The sequence below is a fragment of the Phalacrocorax carbo genome, chromosome 6, assembly GCF_963921805.1.
Source record: "Phalacrocorax carbo chromosome 6, bPhaCar2.1, whole genome shotgun sequence".
Classification (NCBI taxonomy): domain Eukaryota; kingdom Metazoa; phylum Chordata; class Aves; order Suliformes; family Phalacrocoracidae; genus Phalacrocorax; species Phalacrocorax carbo.
In genome coordinates, this window is record NC_087518.1 from 36,090,563 (window position 1) to 36,113,918 (window position 23,356).

The following is a 23,356-nucleotide window of genomic DNA, read 5'->3' on the forward strand; positions in this document are numbered from 1 at the left end:
TTTTTTCCTTGTTTATCCTGAGGGAAAGGGCAGAATTCCCATGAGATGGGATACTTATTGGAATAATAAATAGATAATGGACCAGAGGAGAAATCCTCACTGGCACAGCAGATGGGCTTCACCACTAATAGTTCTTTTCTGCCATAATTCACTTCAGTCGGACACTGACACCACTACTGCAGGTGCTGAACACCAAGTTGGCGCTCAACTCCCATACAACAAAACCGCCCAGGTTTCTTGTTCCGTTGACTCCTAAGTACCCTGGTGTTTTCAGGGAAATGTTTTTGTACAATTCAGGCACAACTGTCCTTACCAAAGAGCTGGAAAATGTTACAGTGGCTAACATATGGAAGCAAGAAGGTGAAAACTCAAGACAGACATCAAGATTAATTTGCTTATTTAGACAGTAATTTAGGAACATATTTAATCTGCTTATCTTTCAGCACTTAAGCAATCCATCTTGAGTAATTATGGCAGGAAAATACATTGCAAACATTTCTGTCCTGTTGAATCAGTGTCAGCAGACAGAAAGACCCAACTGCTAATGCATTTATAGGAGAGATTCAAAGTTCTGTGGGGAGTACTTCTGCAGCACTAAGGGACATCATCTTAAAAAAAAGGCGTGTTTTATATCCACATCTATTTTACTTTACACCTAGATTAAGAAAATAGTTGTTTTGATATGGTAATGTAAACATAAAATACTGTGGTACCACCTTGTGGTAGCTTTTTAGATAGCACTGTTGGCATTAAGACTGTGAATGACTATATTAAAAATGAAATTAGAACAACTAGCATTTGCTCTGAGTAGAGTTTTGAGCTATGTTTAGAACCATCTGCATCCTCCTAGCAATTAGAATACTTAATGGGTCTATGGGTGTCTGTGTTATAGAATATTTGAAGTAAATTTCAAATGTATTTCAGTGCAAGCTGGACATCAGTGTTTCAACACTATTAGAAAATCACTTCATACATATATATACACACACACATATAAAAGAACTCATCAGTTGAATTTTCTACATCTGGAGTTATGCATGTACTCAAATACTGTCAAATTTGGGAAGCAAAAAGACACGAACAAGGGAATTTCCTGCCTCCATCAAGGCTGACAAATCAGGAACAGCATTTCCAACTCTGGGCTCCAGAAACAAAAACAAACCTCTTTTGAGGCACAGCAATGGAAGAAGCCACCAAGCAGATCCATCAGGTGGGACTGACAGCTCCTGTAACTGCACCCCTCTCTGTGCAAGCTCAGGAGGCTGCTGAGAGCAGGGTGGTATCAGCAACACAAGAGGGAACTAACAGATGTGGGGGAGCCCAGGTTGTCCCTGTTATCTCGCAGATCTACAAAGAGAAGGAAGCCAGTAAGAGCTATAGAGTGGTGATGCAGGGAAGACAGCAGCTTCTGCACTTATGATGTTAAAGTTAGAGGAAGGCATGGAAAACTCTGGAAGGCAAGTAGGTGTGTAACTGAGCTGCCACGGTAAAGATCAGCTTTTGGAAAGAAAAACACAGAAATCCATATACTGCTAATTGGACTGGAGACATCATACTGAAAACCCATTTATTTTAGGTGACCTGGCTAGGCCAGTATCTAGTTAGCCCCTTTGTACTCTTCTGGGTTTGAATGTTTTTAGAGACAGTGAAATATAACAAACAGTACTATTTCAAGGACTTTTTGGTCTGCTTCTCCCAGAGTCACCTTCTCCTTTCCACATCACTGCAGGAAATAAGGTTTCTGCTCTTAAACAAGATGTACCTTCTGTTTAGATTTTCTGCTTTCATTTAGGTCCATCTCAGGCTATTGAAGTTTAAGTACAATTTATCTCTTACAGTTTTGACTGATTTGAAAACACAGAACAGGAAGGAGAACTTCTCTTGTTTGAAAATAGTAGTTAACAGGTTATTTATTTTGTGTACAAGGAAGCTCTGGGTTTCTTCAAATTTGAAGCAGCTTGCCACATTCCAGCTCAAACTCATATGTGCTCCTGTTTTGTTCACTAACTATAAGCATCAGTTTAGCATAAAAAAGGTTAAAAACTGCCACAGAAATTAGGCATGAATGAGACCATTTGAAGCAAGGGCTTTTGGCTCTGTGAGGTCTAGTTGTCCTCCAGCATCCCGCTTTCTAGTTTTGCAGCTGAACCCCAAAGAGAAAAGCACTGGGATTATGTATGGCACCTATTGATTAACTTTGGCAATGAAATATGAAAATGCAAAAAGATCAGATGTTTGGGTCAAGCTAAAGAGAAAGCATAGGCTAAAATATAAAGCAATCGAAAAAGTGAACAAAGGCTCTTACATCTTCTTAAGAATACTCTCTGTTTAGATATCTTCCTGTCACATTTTCTAATGTCTCCACCCAAATGCTGGTGTTACCTCTTCACCTCAGACTCAGATTAAAAAAAAGAAAAAAAAAAAAGAAAAAAATCACAAAAAAGTGCTTGCTTGGTGATTAGAGGAGTAAAAACACTTTTTCCTGAAGCAGTCTGATGGATGCTTGTTTCTGGTAGAATAATCAGATATGTACTTTTTACTATTTTCCTAGTTTTTAAAAGCTACCCTTTTAAAAGCACACACTTCTGTGTTACAGTGAGCATCACAGACTGTTACTATAGTAAAACATTTTTCCACTAAGTAGGCACTTATGTACCTGGGACATTTGTTTTCCAAACTTTCTCATGCATACTCTATAAGGCAATGTTGATTGTAACCTGGCGAATAATCTTGGCAAATATCTGTCATTTATGGTAGCTATAAGCCCATGCCTTGATGTTATGTTAAATAAGTCGTAACTCATAACAAGAGAAGCAACAGAAGGGGAAGATATGTTGCGCCAATTAAATGAAGGTTTCTTAAACAGTTTCTTTAACCTTAACACACTAAGCTCCCATTTATCATTTTATGCTGTATACTTGTAATAGACTATGTTACATGTCATCTACTCAGCAAGGAAGGCCAATTCAGAAAGTATTCAAAGACGTGCTCACCTCACAGGTGGTGAGCAGAGAGTCAAGTGCCTCACTGTAGAGAAGTGTGAGGAAGAGAAGGAACATTATGAGAAAACACGGGCATGACTGCCTAAGAACAACAACATAATTAAGCACAACAGAAATACAGATTTCCTCTGAAGCCATCTTAGAAATCAGTTTAGATTTATGCAAGAAGATAGGTGAAAACTCCATTTCCTTCATTTGTGCTCCCGCAGTTATAGGGTTAGTGGTAAGGGTATGATCACAAAGTTGTATGTAGTCACTTGCATACACAGAACTGGAATTGCAAACTGTGAAGGCTCTGTAAGAATCTTCAAACTGTGACACAGCCCTTGTATACTTCCTTGTGCCTTTTTGGTTTTTTCCTTTAACACAGGCAGAATAATGCCCCAGTGGACTTCATGAGGAAGCTGTAAACTACCATACACAAACTGCCTGCAAAATGGAGAGCTGGAAGGTGGCAGAGATACAAAACTGGAGGCTTTCAACAGATGCACCTGAAACAGTGAATATTTTTGCTCCTAACTTATTGGTACCTCAATTCCTCAGCTTTGTATCCTGTATCCGTCCAAGTTCATATCTTGCAATCAATATACAAATGAGTAGCTTGCAAATCTGTTTCTGTATGTCAAGTGATAAAACCTGGCTAGGATTTTTTAACAAAAGCTTATTGAAGGGAAAATTCTGAGTGAACCCCCAGATATTCGAAAGAAAAAAATATATTTCAAAAGCGTTGTCAGGAAATTTTCTCAGGACAAAGTTGGAGGGGGGAATCTATTTTCTTCATCACCACAACACTTTCTCTCTTGAAAATAACCGGTGATTTACAAGCTAAGACGGGACGTCTGGAGGCACGTGCAGAGCACAGGACACATATCTCAATTCTCCCTCACTCCATATGCTGCTTATCTTGTGACTAAGGGGCGTCTGTCTGACTGGTGTGGGTTCTTCTGTAAAAGCAGTAGTTTCAGTTCTTTTAGAGCGAGGAACTTCTATAGTGAGGTTCTTCTATACTGACTTTTTTTTTTTTAAGCCAGACTCATTGTCCCCACTTCCCATTCCATCCTCTTGCCTTTTCTCTTGATTTGAGGTATTTTGGTTTTTGAGGTTCTGATGATGTGATCCCCTGCCTGTCTCTACCCACGGAAGGCTAAATGCTACTGTGTGTGTGGGTGGACTTTATGGGCTTGTGTGCTTTTTTTGGTTTGTCTGACTTGTGGGAGGAGGATGGAGGTAGCACTCTGGCCCACATTTGAGCCTATTCATCTATAAATAGATGTATAGCTATGATATTTCCACAACTGCAGGTTTTAAGGGCCGTCTCAACACAAAGAAGGTGGTGACTTGCAGGGAAAGTATCTGCTAACATGCCCACCTATTAATGCATGCTTGAGTCAGCCCACTGTATTCTCCTCCTTGCCACTCCTGAATTACCCATCCTGACCAAGTCTGGTACACAATCCCCTTTTCCACTCAAAGACATCTCCTTCTTAGACTGAGAAGTAAAAATCTAGCTATGGCATTTGTGACTGCATCTTTTCACCAAGTTGTGGTGAGAACACTGGAACCAGTGAAGCCTTTTTTCACTATGGAAACTTGTGTCTTCTACTCCGAATATCACATAGTTGCCCTGCTGTCACCTACCACCTCACCCTTACACAAGACACTATTTTCTACACCCACAACCCTTATGTTTCATGCTTTCTCCCTCCCACTGCCTGTGGGCCTCCAGCAAGAAAAGGAACAGCAGAAACAGCACGTGGTTTGGAGACATCATGTGCTGTTTGTCAGCAGTATATCAAACCCAGCCTACTCAGTCACCAGTTTCATAAAGCCAGAAGGACCATACCTGCACCTCTCCGTCAAGTTCAGTTACAATTGGCTGAAAGATTAAAGAGTTGCTGTGCAAGGTGGCCAGGCAGACAGAAGATAACATGATAAGTAGGCTCCATTTCTTTGGGAAACAAGTTTGATAATTCATTAATCTCCCTTTTTATGAAGAATAAATCATCCAGGAATAGAACCTGGCTTCTTACCTGGTTTCCATCCTGTTTACACGGTTACATACAGCAGCAGACACTGGCAGAACCACTGGCTTTGAGGACTCTGCCTCAATGACCAAAATCACTCAAGCACAGGCACAAAAATAAAAGAAACAAAGAAACAAAAACTTTACCAAGGTTTAAAGGGACAAAAAGAATGGTAGTTTGCAGCAAAGTGGGCTCAGACAAGACTCTGTAAAAGGTGTTAAAAAAAAAAAAATTTTACACGAGTTACCAGCAGGGGACAGCAAGGCTTTATATGTAAAGAGATTTATCTGGTTTTCTGCTCTGATAAAAGAGACTGTTCAGTCTTTAGATACCATTGGGCAAAGGCTTCCAAAAAGGAAGAGTCGCAAGTGCTCATTCAGCCATAACTGTAGGATAATAATAGTAAAGATCCAGAGTACTGATATCAAGGTTCAACCTTAGGTTAAAAATACGACCGTCACCCTATTTTACTTACCAAAATACCCAGGGAGAGATTTAAAATTAATGACATTATTTTACATGCTGAACAGGATCCTACTTGCCCTTAGTTACTACTTCAGAAGGGCAGAGGTCTGTAGGTTCAATGTCATAGCTGACAGCCCTAGACCTTCAATATTTTAGGGCACCTACAATGACAGTATACACCAGGCAGCTAGCTCACACTCTGATTCTTTGCGTAGGGAAGGTGTTTCAAAACACATGTAATAATTTCTGATCATAGCTGTCTTTCCATGACTTCATATTCCACAAGATCTGATGACACGTCTATCACTGAGGAATGACATCATTCATGCGGTCCCCCATCACAAACTAACAAAAGCCTGCACTGACTGTGTCTTAAAGATCAGTACAAGGGATTTCTTATTTAAAGGACTGGTGAAAATTGAGAAGTCTTCTTTTTAAACTTTGGCATATAAGAAAAAGTGTTCTTTTAAAAAAAATATCAATAAGACATTTTTGTTTTATTAAAAATGTTTCTGAAAAATATGCACTACCCTGTAAAATCTCCAACTACTGAAAAACGAATGGGACCATTTCCAAATAGCTATCAATGTATGCAAGTGCTGTGGATAATTAAACTGCAGTTTCCTTTGAAAAGTAGTCTGCAGAATCAAAAAAGGAAAACTATTCCTGTTCTTCATGTACAAAACCGCATTCTTTCTAATTCAGGAGCTGTTTACACATCACCCATAGCAAGTAGATACCAGGCCAACAGACTATAACCCCAAAATCTGTGTTATATTATATGTATATATTATATACATGCACATGCATATTTTCTGCATTCCAAAAGTGATTAGGAAGTTTATTTTTGTATTTTGATTATTCATACAGAAAGGTATTAATGTCCTTGCCTACAAAGTGGGCCAAAAATACCACCCCATAGATAACTTCTATTTTCCATGCTTTAAAGCTACCATTTTCAAATTTAAAAGGCTTATAAAGAGAACCAGGGTTGAGGTCCAGCAGTCTCCTTACTAGTAAAAGAATAAAGAAATTCAATATGTTTCATTTTTCAAGGAACAAACCAACAAATAACTTAATCACAGCTTATAATCAAAATAAAATTACAAAAGCAAGAGAAGTTCAAACTAGAATGAGACACATTTTTAATGATAACACTGCATTAAGACATGTTAGATTTAAACTGAGACTTTAAATACAAACTGGATAGCATTCTAAAGAATGTTTTACTCGTACATGATTCTAAAGCCTTTATTTTGCAGCAGGTCAAACTAGGTCATCAAGGTCTTTTGGGGGTTTAAAATCTCTGAATCTATTGTATTAAAATATTTTGCAAATATTTTTAAGCCCCTTATAATCTTATCATTACCTCTGTGATCTGTCATCTAGAATTACTGTAGGCCCTGCTGTAAACGTCATGAACCTCATAAGTACTCACGTGAACTTCAGAATCAGCAGCATCGTGTTGTTTTATTGCTATTCATGAGGTACATGAAATTGTTTTCCATCTATAAATCTTTTTTAATGCAAGCTGAGCATACTAACATTAATCAAATAACGCTCAAAAAGAGAAAACACAGAACACCCTGGCTGTTGGACAGTTATTCAATGATATACACTGGTTGCTATTAACAGCTAGAAACAGTTTAAAATCTCTGGCAGTTGCATTGTTTCATTGTCAGCAGGATTTGCAAGAACTTGAAAATCATACCAATGATTAATGAACTTGATTAAGGAGCATTTCTAGAGTTACATTTTTCAAGATCCCAGTGAACTCAGTTGAAGGTCTGAGGGCTGATCAACTACAGGAACATAAGTCATATTACCAAGGTATTTTATTTGTTAGAGACTTTAATCTTTCCCTTATTATCTGAGATGAGAAATTAAACTATGGGTTTAATACAGAACTACGTAAAGATGACCAGATTATGGTGCATTTAATACGGAAGGGAATGCATATGAGTGAATATACATAGTTTTCGGATCACCTACAAATGGAATCATAGTTCTACTAACCAGGACATTCTTGTCCCTATCATGTCTAACTGAAAAAAAAAAGCAAAAACCACCACCAATAATGACTGTCATTCTCTTTAAGCCTTTACATAGTCTTGTCAAAGGCAAAAGCTAGTAAATTTAATAGTGTCTACAGATATATTAGTAAGATAGGGGAACTTCATTAATTTTTGCAAGTTTTAGTCTGGTAAAAAAATCAAGCCAAAACAAAAAAACCCAAACCTCCTCACCCTCCCCATGCTCTAAACAGACAGAAGTTATGTCTCACTGCACAACTAAATGCCGCATACGAATAATTTCAAATTGAAAGTATAAAAGTTTAAACTAAAAAATGATCGATTAAGCTTTCTTTTATATACTATCTTTTGTGTTCATCAATCACAATTACATGTTTAGTCTGGAGAAGAGGAGGCTGAGGGGAGACCTTATCGCTCTCTACAACTACCTGAAAGAGGTTGTAGTGAGGCGGGGGTCGGACTCTTCTCCCTAGTAACAAGCAATAGGACAAGAGGAAATGGCCTCAAGCTGCGCCAGGGGAAGTTTAGGTTGGACATGAGAAAAAACTTCTTCACCGAAAGAGTTGTCAAGCATTGGAATAGGCTGCCCAGGGAGGTGGTTGAGTCTCCATCCCTGGAGGTGTTTAAAAGCAGGGTAGACGTGGTGCTTGAGGATATGGTTTAGTGGTGGACTTGGCAGTGAGAGGTTAGCGGTTGGACTTGATGATCTTAAGGGTCTTTTCCAACCTTAACGATTCTATGATTCTATGATTGGGCTTGTGCTTATAATAATAAAACCATTTTAAAGAAATGCATTTTAAAGAAAGACCGTTTAAATATATTTAAAATGTTTCTTTCGACATCAGGCTTACAATCTACTTCATTCTTAGACCCAAATGTTATAATAACTGAGTTAAAATTTCATTTGACCAGGTCTTTAACATATTTTAGAACATTTTTCCTCAGGATTAACTGTTGTAAAGTCAGTCAGGGAACAGTATTTTCAAGAAAATTGAATTACATATACTGAAAATACACACCCTAATTGCTTTAATATCTAGCTTAAGTTACAACCCATCACACTATAAGCAAACAGAAGAATAACCTTTTCTTTTTTAGAAAATGACGTATAGCATGATTGAAAAAATATAGTACCAAAAGATGTAATGAAGACCTATTCAATATGTTGATTTATTCATATGAGGAGACAGTACGTAAGACCAGAGTTGGGTCTGTCTGGCAAGAGCGTGTGGTTATGTGGGACGTATGTCTCAAACGCAGTTTTTCAGACAACTTGTCCCCAATTTCCTTTTTTGTGTTTGGTCTCCTCTGTAGCGTGGTTCTGGGTTGAAGTCTTTGGCTTCCGTTTTAAAAGACTGACTAATCAGTCGGGACACATGTTACTCATTTCACTCGATATTTGTAATCTCATGGTGAGATTAAAAAAAGAAAAAAGCTGTGTTGGCAGAAGACATTCAGGACCTATCTGACCTTCTATTTTAATGATGGGACACTGTAAGAGTGTGGAGGAAGCAGAGTCTCCCTACATTCACCTTTTAAGTGAAACAGTAGAGCGTGTAAATAAGGAAAGCACTAGATGTAATCATGTCATAGATATCTAAAGCTGTGGAAAAAGAAACAAGGAAGAAAAATAAATACTTTTCTGTTTTTAATTATCTAAGGAGCATTAAAGCAAGAAGAGAAAATGCATTTTAGAAGGTGTCCCCCAAAAGAAAGGCAAACTAATCCAATGTTAACTGTGATGCAGGGTCAGTCTGTCTAAAGCGGCCAAAACTCTATGTGCTTTGGCTATTCATACTCTGAGCGAACCACTTAGAAAAATCCAAACCCAGGCCAAGTACCTTTAACAGCTTCATAAAACTTATCAATTAATTTCAGATGCACATTAGGTTGGACTAATAACCTTCTGAGTTCAGCTTTCCTGTCCCAGACTGGTCATATCTAAACTGAATAAAACTCCCCTGTAAACACTAGCTCTTAGCTCAGGGCTACGTGAAATGTAGTAACCCTAGCATTCGAATCATAAAACTCAAAATTAGTCTTTGTTCACATCAGACTGTGCCAAGGTTCATTTTAGGTTTTCTCCTTAACAAGTTTATTTTTTGGATCTAGGTTGTTCTACTACATACAGCTCATTTGCTAAATCCCATAAAAATCCTTTCTTCTGACTTCTGTTCTTGCCACTTAACTTATCAGAGGCCAAACAGGTATAAGTATTTTTTGCTTTTTTCAGTCATGGATACAAGTAATCACAGATTCTGCTTTCCTTACAGTAATTTATAAGATCTAGGGCTTTGACCAGCAAGACCTGGACAGGCTGGAGAGCTGAGCTTAGGGGAACCTCATGAAATTCAACAAGAGCAAGTGTAAGGTCCTGCACCTGGGGAGGAACAACCCCATGCACCAGTACAGGCTGGGGGATGACCTGCTGGAAAGTGGCTCTGTTGAGAAGGACCTAGGAGTGCTGGGAGACAACAAGCTGACCCTCAGCCAGCAACGTGCCCTTGTGGCCAAGAAGGCCAACGGTATCCTGGGATGCATTCAAAGGAGTGCGGCTGGTAGATCAAGAGGGGTTATCCTCCCCCTCTACTCTGCACTAGTGAGACCACATTTGGAGTGCTGTGTCCAGATTTGGGCCCACCAGTTTAAGGAGGGTGTGGAACTGCTTGAGCAAGTCCAGCAGAGAGCTACCAAGATGATCAGGGGGGTGGAGCATTTCCCTCATGAGGAACGGCTGAGACACCTGGGTTTGTTCATCCTGGAGAAGAGAAGTCTGAGGGGGGATTTCATAAATACCTATAAACACCTATAAATATATAAAGGGTGGGTGTCAAGATGATGGGACTAGGCTTTTCTCAATAGTGCCCAATGACAGGCCAAGGGGCAATGGGCACAAGTTGGAACACATGAAGTTCCACCTGAATATGAGAAGAAACTTCTTTCCTGTGCGGGTGACAGAGCAGTGGCACAGGCTGCCCAGGGAGGCTGTGGAGTCTCCTTCCCTGGAGACATTCAAAATCCACCTGAACGCGTTCCTGTGCCCCCTTCTCTCGGTGTCCCTGCTCAAGTAGCGGGGTTGGATGAGATGATCTCCAGAGGTCCCTTCCAATGCCTACCATTCTGTGACCCTGTGACTCCATTCCCTCACTATGCCCCAAACTGAAGGTGGGAAGAAAGGTTTCTCTGTGGTTCGCAGAAGAGGCGTTCAATGCTTGTAAAAGAGCACAGCACTGGAGCCTTCCAGTGTCTAAAGCAGATGGAAACAGGACAAAACCTCTCACCATACTGACCAAGGATGGCAAGTTGTGACTCTCAAAGTCAGGAAAAAAAGGATCTTTTTATGCTACTAATAAAGCTTAAATTGACAATTATTAGACAACTTAAAAAAATCTCCCCTTTAAGTGAATAAAGTGACAGCCCATGTTCACACCCTGCTACTCTAAATTTAATTTTTCTTGAATATAACATTACTATTCTGTCAAACCTCTATTAACCAGGTTGCCATGTTTGTTTTCTCTCTGCTATTACTTAAGAGACTGAATTATTTTTGTGAATGCTCAGAAAAAGACTGCTGGAATGTTAAGATCACCCAGCCTCTTTATATCATGTATAGCCTCTAGAAAGCTTATTCTAAAATCTCAGTAGGGAAGACAGAAATTAAACAAAGCAAGAAAAAACTACTCCTTCCCTCATTTTACAGGTGTCAAAAAAATTAGAAGATTGAACTCAGCTGCCCACACATAGTGATATAATGCCATCTGACATCCCCTCATGTACCACCTGATCTTCATTCATGACCTCACAATACCACAGGGCTCCCCACACGTCCTGTGTCATACTTGCCAGTGCTGCCTAGACTTTCCAGATACCCTGCTATGTCTCATATGGGAGTAGACACCTATGCTGAGGCAACTGATATGAACCCAGAAAAACTAAGTTTTGCTCTAACTCACACAGAAAATCCATGGCAGACCCAGAAATTAGACCCCATTTGCTTAAGTGTCATCCTGTAACTACAAGACCTCTGATATTGCTGGTGATGAAACTTATTTAAACAGATCACCACTTTTTGGTGGTGGGAAACTGCCTTTTTTTTATACATCCTTCAACACTGAAAAAACCCATGCTCTATCTTCCAATCACTCTGACAAGACTTCTCAGCTATTTTTGTCCCTAACATTTGATCTGCTTCCTTCTCCTGTTCTCTGTCGTGTACTGTTCTCACTGCTGTAGCAGTAAATACTGCTGATATGTGACCAACATAGAGATTAAGATCCATTGAAGCACTAAGCTGCATATCTGCCAATCTCATATTCTAGTATACGCAGTGTGCTCTTCAGAAGTGAAATTGTGTCTAGCTGACACAATGAAACTTTTTCTATAGCACAATAGTTACAAGCCAAATAAAAACAGACAAAATTTATTTGAATTCAAAATATGCAAGTTTGAATCCCTCTAATCGTTTTGAGGTGGCAAGCTGATCTGTTTTCCTTTTCTCCACATGGCCATACTTTCACCAGTTCCAAATGCCTTTAATCAGCTTTGATATTTAGTCAGGTGCATGGCTGCATCTAGCAAACTGATAGGAGAGTGAACTCAACAGGTTGTAGAAGTCAAAGGAGAAATAACAGGAATAACAGACAACTCTTTGACAAAGCAAAAAAAAAAAAAAAAACAAAGTATGAAGGAGAAATAAAATTCACATGTTAGAGAGCACATTACCAGATTTTGGAGGCTATTCTATGCTCAAAAGTGACAGTTCAGATCAAGACCTCATCTTACAAAGGGCAAGGAACATCCTTCAACACTTCTGCTCAGAACTGGAACTAGACAAAGTCAAATATCCTATGATGACGTTTTGCAAAGGTTGACAAGTATCTCCTTGTAGGTTTCTATAAGTATGCTCATGTTATTTTCTTTTAATTATGTTAATGTTTAACATTAAAATAATTTCCAAAGAAACAATAAAGTTTAGGGCTACACAAAGCATTCGACAAAATCTCTTTGAAGATAGGATGGGCTCCAAGATGATGTTGCAGCCTTGTGTGTGACAACAAAGACTAGCCAATTTGAGACTACTACTATATGTACAATCTACAACCCCAGTTGTGTAAGAATCTCCACTTATGGATACTTGTTTCTTCACAAAACTTCATATTAAGATTTAGGGAGGAGCTCTATCAAAAAGCAACCGAGCTCAACTTTTGCTTATCCAAGGCCCAAAGAATATAGCATAATCTACCATTTTGGTTTATGGGTAGGTTTTTCTGATTGGTTTTGTTGTTGTTTGTGGCATTTTTGTTTGTTTGTTTGTGTTTTGTTTTTTTTAACCTGTAGCAGTCACACTAGGAGTGTCCTGTGTTATCACATCAACAGTTGTTCCAGGAATTCACAAACTACCTTTTTGCATTGCAAATGTAGACTGTTGTATGTTGGGACTGAAGATCAGTATGCCCCAGAACATAAAGACCAAAACGCTTTGCTATAATTCCCTTAATATTTCACTTAGGTTGAACTCAAGAATAAAAAATGATGTTTTTCCTCTCTCTTTCTGTTATGTAAAATATACATCTGTATAAATCATTGTCAACAGCTAACCAGAACTCTTTGTTAAATGAATTATGCATTGTTTATGGCTATCCACCACTTACTGTCCCTCCTCTGGCTCTCTAGTGCTGAAACTTACTCCCGTTATTCCCAGACCTTGAGGACCCAGGACTACCCACGACTGGCACCTTGGAACAGAGAAAGGAATCACAAGAGGTTTTTATATTCACCTTTACTTATGTAAGTGTGCTAATATCAGTAGCTACAGCAATGCCTGGTAGTACTGGATCAAAGCCTGTGTCCCAGGTTTTATGAAAATAAAGGCAGCCAAACTGAGCAAATTTACCCCTTCTCTCACAGATGTTTGCAACTTCCTCCTGCTGATGCTTTGAGCTAAAACAACATGACCATATCTGTGCAGCAAGGAGCTTAAAAAAGCATGTTGTGTCTGCATTCACACTGGCTTCTGACATTCTTTACTGTCTACAAGTACTTAGTGAGCTTATCCTCTGCAATCAGGAAAGCTTATTAATGTAGTGAGTTTTAGAGCGTGTCATTCTGCCTTTTCTCTGCAAAATAGCTTCCAAATACTTTCCCATTCTACACAAGGACAAATGTGATATTATTTGGTGTTCCTTGTGGGGGTGCCTGCATGGCCCACCCTCAGCAAATGGTCTGGAAAGCATGCTAAAATAAGAATGTTTGCATGGTATTTGCTCAAAATTCATCGTTTTAAAGAGAAAAACAGCCACCATTAGGCAGGTTCAACAGTGACTAGGGAATTACAAACAGGCTTTGAAACAAAGGAGGAGTCATCCTGAAAAAAGCATTAAAATTTGACACTGGGAGGAAAGAGCCCTTTGAGTGTAAACAGCAGCAGTCAAAACCTCGTTGATGCTGAGGTTACTCCACTGACACCACGACTTCTGCCAAGGCCAGGCAGAGCATCCTCCCTGTTGGCGTCACAAGCAGCCTGCATCTAGCTATGGCAGAGACAGTGCAGGGTGCGGCACCAGGGACACACACCAGGGTGTCTGTATGTGACCTTGGTGGTTTTCTCACTGACACGTGGAGATGTAGGGAGGAGCAGGCATATATGTAAAGCTGGGGCACTCACAGGTCCAACAGGAGGTATGTGCAAATAGGGAAACCCACATCTGAGAAGGGGGATATGTGCTTGTAATGCACATGACTGCATTGTTAAGGGAATAAAAAAGAATTAAAAAAGGATATGAGAGACTTTTCCCAGAACAACTGATAGGAAACACAGCTAGAAAATTGAAAGCATTAGGCAGAGCAGGGGCATGAGGATGAACCTTGCAGAGGTCTGCGGTGAGCCTGAAGTGAGAGGCCATTGACTGAGCTGGATCTTTGATAATGAAACAGAAAATATATCTCAACTTAAAAATTATGTTGAGAGAGTTTTCCTGTTAATATAGGTGCAATTCTATGAAGTATTGTATTTTAATTAGAATATTCTAATGAAAATATACTCTGAAAAATTCCAAGTCTGTCTACTAAGAATGATGAATAAACTTCCTAATGCTACTCTAGCAGTGCCACAGATTTCTTAGAGCCCATGGTCAAGTGACTTCCTTTTATCTGCTTTTGAAATAAGATCAGTGCTTTTCATTGTCAGGGTAAGCTCTTAACAGTTGCTGATTTGTATTTCTGGAGCATCCTACAGTTCTGTGAGTGCTGCATAAAACTTCCTCATCTGCCCGGTACCAAAAATATTCTGCAGTAATCTGGCTACTCAGCAGAGATCATAACAAAGGCAGTTGGGGTCATTTATGTAGAAGAACGCAGAGGAGGGAAATGTGAATGAGAAAGACACTGCTATGCAAATGTTCTGTATATGTGACAGATTTCCAAGTATATTCTGAAGAATCATGGCTTTGTGTTTGTCCTAAGTCTCAGGTATGCCCTCCCTACCACGTCTTGTTGGCTATTGTAACAGGGAAAAGGACTCAGTTACCTTTTGAAAAAGGCTGATAAACATTGCATAGACAGCGGAAAACCACTCATCCTGAAGTGGTTTCCTTTTGCCAACCCCTAGGGATAGCAGCTGCAGATGCACTGGTGGCCACAACTGCTTCAGGTGTTTGAGAGTCGAGCAGTGTGCCTCAGATCACATGAAAAAGGAGAGAGAAGTGCCTTACAGCCTTGATATTAACTCTAGAACAAATAGGTTTATGCAGGCTGGGTTTCTGTATCACTCCTGGAGCCACTGTATGCTAACAAGTAGATCTCACTACCACCCTTAAAAGACTGAGAAGTTTAAAACTATGTCATTTGTTTCTAAAACCTCACCTTACATATCCTTGGCAAGTTTTACCTATGGGACACTCCTGGGCTTTCTTTGTTATTTTCATGGAAAGCTTCCGTGAACATGAGGAAATTTCAAGATAAACTGCTCTCACGTTTAGGGAGAAAATGATGTAACAGCTTCTTCCTCATCTCACTGAATCTGACCTGTAGAAAGTCCAGGCTTTGGACTCATTCCACAGCACAGCTGTGGGTTGTATGGGAAAAGTGCCCTCTCACTCTTTTATTCCTTTATTTTTATGTTCTTACCAGCTCCTTTGTTTCAGTCATCTATTACCATTACCTCACCCACAGTCCTGCAGACTGCCATCTTCCTGAAGTTAACATGCAGTAATAACAAGGTAGAAATGCTGAGCTGAACGGTCCCTCTAGCACTGACAGAGACACTTCATAGAAAGAAGAGGATGAAAAGCAAGGAGTTGAAAATCCAGATAAAGTACAGGTCCAGGTTGATACATACATTAAAAATATTTTTTAAAGTAATTTGTTATTTGCTTCTTTGTCTTAGCATTAGCCCTCACCTAATTTCCTGAAAATGCAAGAAGCATATACAGTACTGAGTTAAGTCTTACGGCTGTCTGTGTTCAGAGAAGTCCCTAAAGGGATTCTTTTTGATTGAAAGTGCTTTTCCTTCGTTATGAATACCAAGGTATAACAAAAGTTAGACAAAAAGGAAATAGGTGTGAGTATAATTCAGTGAAAGCAAGAAAGTAAAATTCACAGAAATGACATCTGCAGAAATAGCAGACTAATCTGAAAACGTCTGGTCTTGAACCAAGCCTGTCAACTGATAGCTCAGGTAAACAACATCCTCGTTCAACAGTAAAACCATAAGTTTTGTAAACCATATATTCCATGTGTTGTAATGTTTTGAGGTCTGTGATAGTCTCTTGGGTTCAGAGATTATATTTTTCCAATTGTTTTGATCTGTGACTGGAAACCACATGGAGCCTTGGGCTTTGTTATACTGCAGCTCCCTAATATTTGGAATGTTCCATAGCAACACACAGTGAGACTAAACCAGATGACAAGTGAAAGTAGTGCTGGTTGTTCAATGAACGTAAGAGGGATCAAAAAGAAAGAGGGTGACAATATGCAAACAGTATTCTGAACTTCAAATGACGTAAGTAAATGTTTTTAGGTGTCTCTCTTATTATGACCTGAACTTCAGAGGTTGATTTGCAAGACACATGAGAATACGGTAAGCATGTATTAAATATTCATCTAGGTTCGTTGTAACATTCTGTTAGTGTATTCTGATTACACCATCCTTGATGGTCAAATTTAGAGTGGCCGTGTTGAGCAGAATGTCAGATAACACTTTTTTTTCCCCCAGCAGTAATAAGACATCCTTATTTTGTCATTTTCAAGGCAGCAATATTTTTTTATGTGAGAGGAAGTCTGCCACATTCAAGTTCCTCAGCCAAATGTAACCAAGCAAAATTATTACAAGGAAAACCTTCCCATGGCGAAGAATCCATGAAAAAATTCTTCATAACAATAAACATCTGAAAAGTAAGTGGCATGACATGGTAATTCACTAGAAGAAGGCAACCACAAAGTAGGAAGAATCCTGCCATTTTCCAGTGGTAGGAGAAAGCTAATCAATAATCTTCCACTACTTATCTGTGCCCTTCTGGTGTAGGTAAAGACTGTTATTTATTATTCAACTTAGAAGTTAGCTTTATTATTTGCTGACCTATCGTCTTTACTTGGTCCTTAGGTTCCAGCCTTTATATTCAAATGTCCAGCACACCTTTCCTCCACATTCTTTTGCCTTTTAACAGAGCCAAAAAACCCCACCACTATAAATTCATTACCAAGTCTCCTCCTTCTGAATAACAGCAATAAGAGGAAGGAAGTGACAACTAAAAAGAAACAAAAAGCTTCCAAGCTCAAGGGAAGTGTCTTTTACCATTACAATTAAGGGGGAGATTGTTTGCATCGATCAGTCTAGCTCCACTGACTTTAATTCAAACTGCATTACCTGGATTGATTTTTTCAATAAAAGTAAATAGGTGGAGGGGCTATTCAGAAGTTTTCAGAAAAACAAATACAGCAAGTGCTAGGATTTCAAGGACATTAATAAACACGAAAAAATGACAAAATCATACCTGAAAAATTTGTCATCTTCCATTTCCTTCATTTAATGTGGAAATTCCTACATTAACTGAGTTTTATAATAAACTGAAGGGTGTTATCAGATCCTAAACAATTCTATAAATCAGACCCATACTACTGTACAGAATAATAATCTACCATGTTACTCTTATTTTCTAGTTGTAACACCAATGGTCCAGTGCTTCTGTGTCACGGAATACAGCATGTTCCAGTATATTGCCTGAGTGTTAAAGATGACAGCCAAGGTTTAAATGAAAACCAAGCATAAACTGTGTTTGAGTGGACTTGGAAGTTGCAAAGCTGATTTAAGTAACACCAGTAATAAAACACATGTAAAGGTCTACAAACATTTCCCAACAGCTATGTTTTCATCAGACCTGCTGCAAACATTCTGATGTTATATATCATGTGTGGAAAGAAAAGAGCCATTCTACTATTACATTTAAAGGGATATTAGAGGTAATGTAAAGTTATATAGACATGTACATATCCACACATGTGTTTAGAAATATCTTACACTTTTAAGAGAGAAAAGATTAAAAAGTCTTTTTTGCTTCTTTTACACTGCCCAGGCAGTACCAACCAAAAGAAAAGCTATCTTTATAAGCGAGTTGTTTCCAGGCCCCATTTCTCAGGTCAAGGTTAGACCATACATGAAGCTTTGATGACTGCTTTCAGAGTAACTTAAAGCACCACAAAAAAGCTCAGCAGTTAATAGCAAAACTGTTATTGTCATGAAACTCAGCGAGTTCCGTTTCCTGCTGCTCATATGAAACCTTCCCTCCAGATTTGGTTATCTTGGTTTGCACACTGAATTTTCTTCTGTTCATCTTCAAATTCATTTCAAAATTAAAGGGAAATGGTCACATATATTAAAACTCACCTGGTTTACAGTACTGCAGTAGACATGTACAGCACACAGTTGATGGGGAATTCCAGACCTGACAGCATATAGCCCACATTGCAGAAATGGCAGTTTTAATCATCTATGGAAGCCACAGAAACCAGGCTGAAATAATTAGTTTTAATCACTGGTGGGGAAGTGGTAGGGGATGGTAGTTACTTTGTGTTTTAATAATGATACTTATTAGGAAAATCCATTCTGAGGTACGACAACTCCTCTTTTCAACAAAGGCTATATTCAGTGTTCATATCAGCCGACATCTGCAGACTTCCAGATAGAGAATTAGTAAGGAACTGAACATTGGTTTTGAATGACAAGGGCCCATCTTTCTATGTCCTGTAATTTAGATGTGAATTAGAGTAACTTCCCATCCATTTTAGAGAGGAGCCAGATACTTAGGGACCCAAAGAGGCAGATACACATTTTAGTAGAACCATGGCACCTACGTAAGCTCTGTTCCTAACTCTGCAACGAGAAGATATCTGAAGGCTTAGGCTGTTCTTAATCAGACTCATGCCCTGAAGACTTTGCTAAGCATTCAGACTGGCACCCTGAATCATGCATGCCTGAACAGGTGCCAAGCACAGGCACTGGTAACATGGGCGGAATACATTCAGGAATATACGTCTTGTCAAACATAAAACCACTGTTTGTTACAAATAACTTGTTTTAACTAAAAAGCGTATCATCAAAGAGGAGTTCAGTTTTCAAAGAAACATAGTAGACTTGCATTGTAATAATGCCTTTGACCACATTCTTCCCAGGAATGACCACTAACCACTGGTAGCTGGATTTCCCCAAAAGCACAGAGGTGCCAGTAGTTCACAAGTAGCAGCCATTCTAGCAAAGACATTTCATAGAATCAGAGAATAGTTTGGGTTGGAAGGGATCTTTAAAGGTCATCTAGTCCAACCCCCCTGCAATGAGCAGGGACATCTTTAATTAGATCAGGTTGCTCAGAGCCCTGTCCAGCCTGACCTTGAATGTTTCCAGGCATGGGGCATCTGCCACCTCTCTGGGCAGCCTGTGCCAGTGTTTCATCACCCTCATCATAGAAAATTTCCTCCTTATATCTAGCCTAAATCTGCTCTCTTTCAGTTTAAAACCATTACCCCTTGTCCTATCGCAACAGGCCTTGCTAAAAAGTCTGTCCCTGTCTTTCTTATAAGCCCTCTTGAAGAATAGAAAGACTGCAATAAGATCTCACTGGAGCCTTCTCTTCTCCAGGCTGAAAAACCCCAACTCTTTCAGCCTCATAGGAGAGGTGCTCCAGCCCTCAGATCATTTTTATGGCCCTCTTCTAGACATGCTCCAACAGGTCCATGTCTTTCCTGTGATGAGGACCCCAAAGCTGGATGCAGGACTCCAGATGGGGTCTCACCAGAGCTGAGTAGAGGGGCAGAATCACCTCCCTCAACCTGTTGGCCACACTTCTTTTCATGCAGCCCAGGATACTAGGATATGGTTGGCCTTCTGGGCTGCAAATGTGCATTGCTGGCTCATGTCCAGCTTTTCATCCATCAGTACCCCCAAGTCCTTCTCAGCAGGGCTGTTCTCAATCCCTTCATCCCCCACCCTGTATTGATATTGGGGGGGTGTCCTGATGCAGGTGTGTGACCCTGCACTTGGCCTTGTTGAACATGATGAAGTTCACACAAGCCTGCTTCTCGAGCTTGTGCAGGTCCCTCTGGATGGCATCTTGTCCCTCAGGCATGGCAACTGCACCACTCAGCTTGGTCTCATCTTCAGATTTGCTGCGGGTGCACTTGATCCCACCGTCTATGTCACTGATGAAGGTATTAAATAGTACTGTTCCCAACACAGACCCCTGAGGGATACCACTCATCACCGATCTCCATGTGGACATTGACCCATTGACCAATACTCTCTGGATATGATTTATTACAGGCTTCTTCCTCATTAAACTAAACTGACACTAATCACCCTGCTAGCAAGTCAAAGCCCTTCACCAGACTAAATTAGAACTTCCTAGTATTTTCATTGTCCAGGGTCATCTTCATCTTCTTCAAGCATCTGGAGACTCTCCAAATCCTCAGATCCCTCTCCTTGTTTCATCCTCCCCCCTTTCACAGTGCTTCCTTTGCAGCTCCCATGCATGCAGCAGCAACTGCTAAAATACCAGTAGCTTTTCAGCTCTTTCCCAGCTAGCCCAAGCTCTGCAGGGGTGAGTGTGCAAACTCGTAAGGCACTGCAGTTTTTGGTTGCAGTTGTTGCAGTTTTGCACTGAAATTTTTGTTACACTGTGTGATCAGCAGCAGGACTGGCTTTGCCTTAGAGGTTAAATGGATTGAAGGAGGCAGCATGGTTGGCAGGAAATAACCTTCCTGAGCATCAGGAAAAATCAAAGTTTCATCTGTACTGTCAGGATATGTCAGGTGCAAAGCGTATGGAAGGGCAGTAGATGAAGGCTAATAGGATGGATGGGGTCTGTCCTTGTGGTACAGCTTGTAAAGTGCAAAGTTCCCACATAAAACAGCAAGTATGAAGACATTCAAGTCTTTCTGTTGCACACATTCTAATACCTGATAATTCAAAGTAGACAGCAGGTGAGATTCAAAGTAAATGACAGGAAACAGAACTAAACTCCCTTCCCTGGTTCATCACAAGCAGAACCAGTTCTAAGAGGACATTAGAGAAAACATATAGCTTTTAAATTTTTAAATATTTACATTGAGATTATGTAGCTATCTTCATTTGCCCATTTCTTGAAGTGACTTTCTGCTACTTCACCTACATTCTAGGCAAGTATTTTCAGAGGGAGATAGAGGAAATGGTAATTTGAATGATGCACTTTCAGTATGCAGTTCTCATTCAAAAAAGTCAAGTTGGAAACTTGTATTAATTTCTACAATTACCATTCTTTCCTGAGTAGGACTATTCTAAATTAATTCGACTTCTATAGTGTGTCTTTCATTCATTCATTGTAGCTAGTATCTTGGGATAAATCAGGTTGGAAAGGAACTCAGGAGGTTCCTAGTCCAACCCCCTGTTCTAAGTACGATCAGCTATGAGCTTAGACCAGGTTGCTCAAGGCTTTATCCAGCCTGGTCTGGAAAATCTTCAAGGGTGGAAATGGCCCACCCCCCACACAGCCTGCTGCACTGCTTGACTGCCCTTAAGGGGGGAAAACGTTTTCTGTATATCCATGAACTACTTTTATGCCAACTTGCACCCATTGTCTCTCATCCTCCTCCCACACACTATCATGAGAGCCTGATTTCATCTTCTTGATAACCCCCCTGTAAGGATGTTTTCCAACAGCCATTCCTATACACCTGGACAATGTCTCCTTGTACACTACTTCTTTGAATCTGAGCAATGTCGTGAGATCCCTGCTTAGCCAAGATAGTCTCCTGATATATCTGCTTGTTTTCCTGAGTGTCAGGACAAACCCTTATTGCATCTGGAGTGGCTTCCCATAAATAAGGCAATCTTTGGATGAATCCATCCCTGTGAAGATTTTTTTCGGTCAAAGTGAAAGATGTATCTGAGCCTGCACTGATGTGATAATTCAGCTAGGAAGTGTGTAACACCAAGTATAAAATAGACACTTGAAACTGTTTGTAATTCTCTAGAAAAGTCTTTATCAGCATAACTCCACTTAATGCTTAGGTAATATATTTTCTGTTTAAAAGTGGCTAAAAAAATTTCTCAAAATGGAAACAAAGAGTTTTAGCTTGTTGTCTGTGTTCAATCAAACTGTTTGTTATTCTAAAAGTGAAGGATACAGAATTTTACCATCTATTAAAACAGTAAAAGGGAAAAAGCATTTGAATTTTCTCCATTCAGATTCAGGTGAAACTGAAGCCTGCGAATTTCAAAAGTTAGACTTGTATTGTGCTCACATATCACATTTCCAGGTTCACAGTGAAAACACTCAAACCCTGCTTCACACCCCAGTACCTCAGGCCCTGTTCTCACATTATTTTGCTTAATCACACACAAGAAAATGCACTGGTGTAGTGCATCAGTGTGCGACTGCATAAAAATGTGAGTAGGTAATCAGAAATGTGTGTGTTTCCCAGATGGTGCGTGATGAACACGTTTCCTGCGCTACCGAACATCAGACACAGGAAGCATCACCATCAGCACCCAAAAGTCACAGTAGTGCACATTTTTTTCTCTCTTTTTTTTTAATCCATGTGTCAGTCAGTATGGCTGAGAACCAAAAGCACCCTGATTTCACAGAAATAAAACAGTTAATTTATTTCGGATGGAAAACCCCAGAATGAAAATGATCTGATTTCTGATAAATCATATAAGCTTATTACACTCTAATTAAGAAACGGTCATAAGAAAAAGAAGAGTTACTGGGTATGCATGTCACAAAGTGAAATGTGCTTCAGTATGAGGCAGAAATGTATATAATTCCTTGCACTGACTCTATAGTATAAACATGATTTTTAATGCTAACAACACTTAAAATATTGTTAATATTTTTCTGTAAAGATAAAAGTTTGAAAAGATATCATAGAGAAAATAGTAACTGTAAGAACAACTTCTATTCAGAAATGCTTTTTATTGGAGACTTCCAATAGCTAATGGTGACTCACAACAGCCACATGAAGTAGCCAGAGAAGTTAGTAACATGACTGAAGTCACACAAGATAAGAGCTCAGTGCTTATGGAAATATTTAGAGGTTGAGACAAAGGAAAAACCTGTCATAATCGGTTTACAGAGCTAGTACTCATACCAGAATGGATGCAGGGAATGGGCTATATTTTAATCTCCATAGGATCCATAAAAACAGGGAACACTTCACTTGTAGGCTCCCCACAGTGAGTTCAAGAGCTCCTGCCAGGTCTCCCCTTCAATGTCATGGTAAAAAAATAACTTCACAAGGTCCTCTACAGAAGTGAGGGGAACCCCTAAAAAATCCCCTAAAAGTATTCTGCAAATACTTCAGAAGT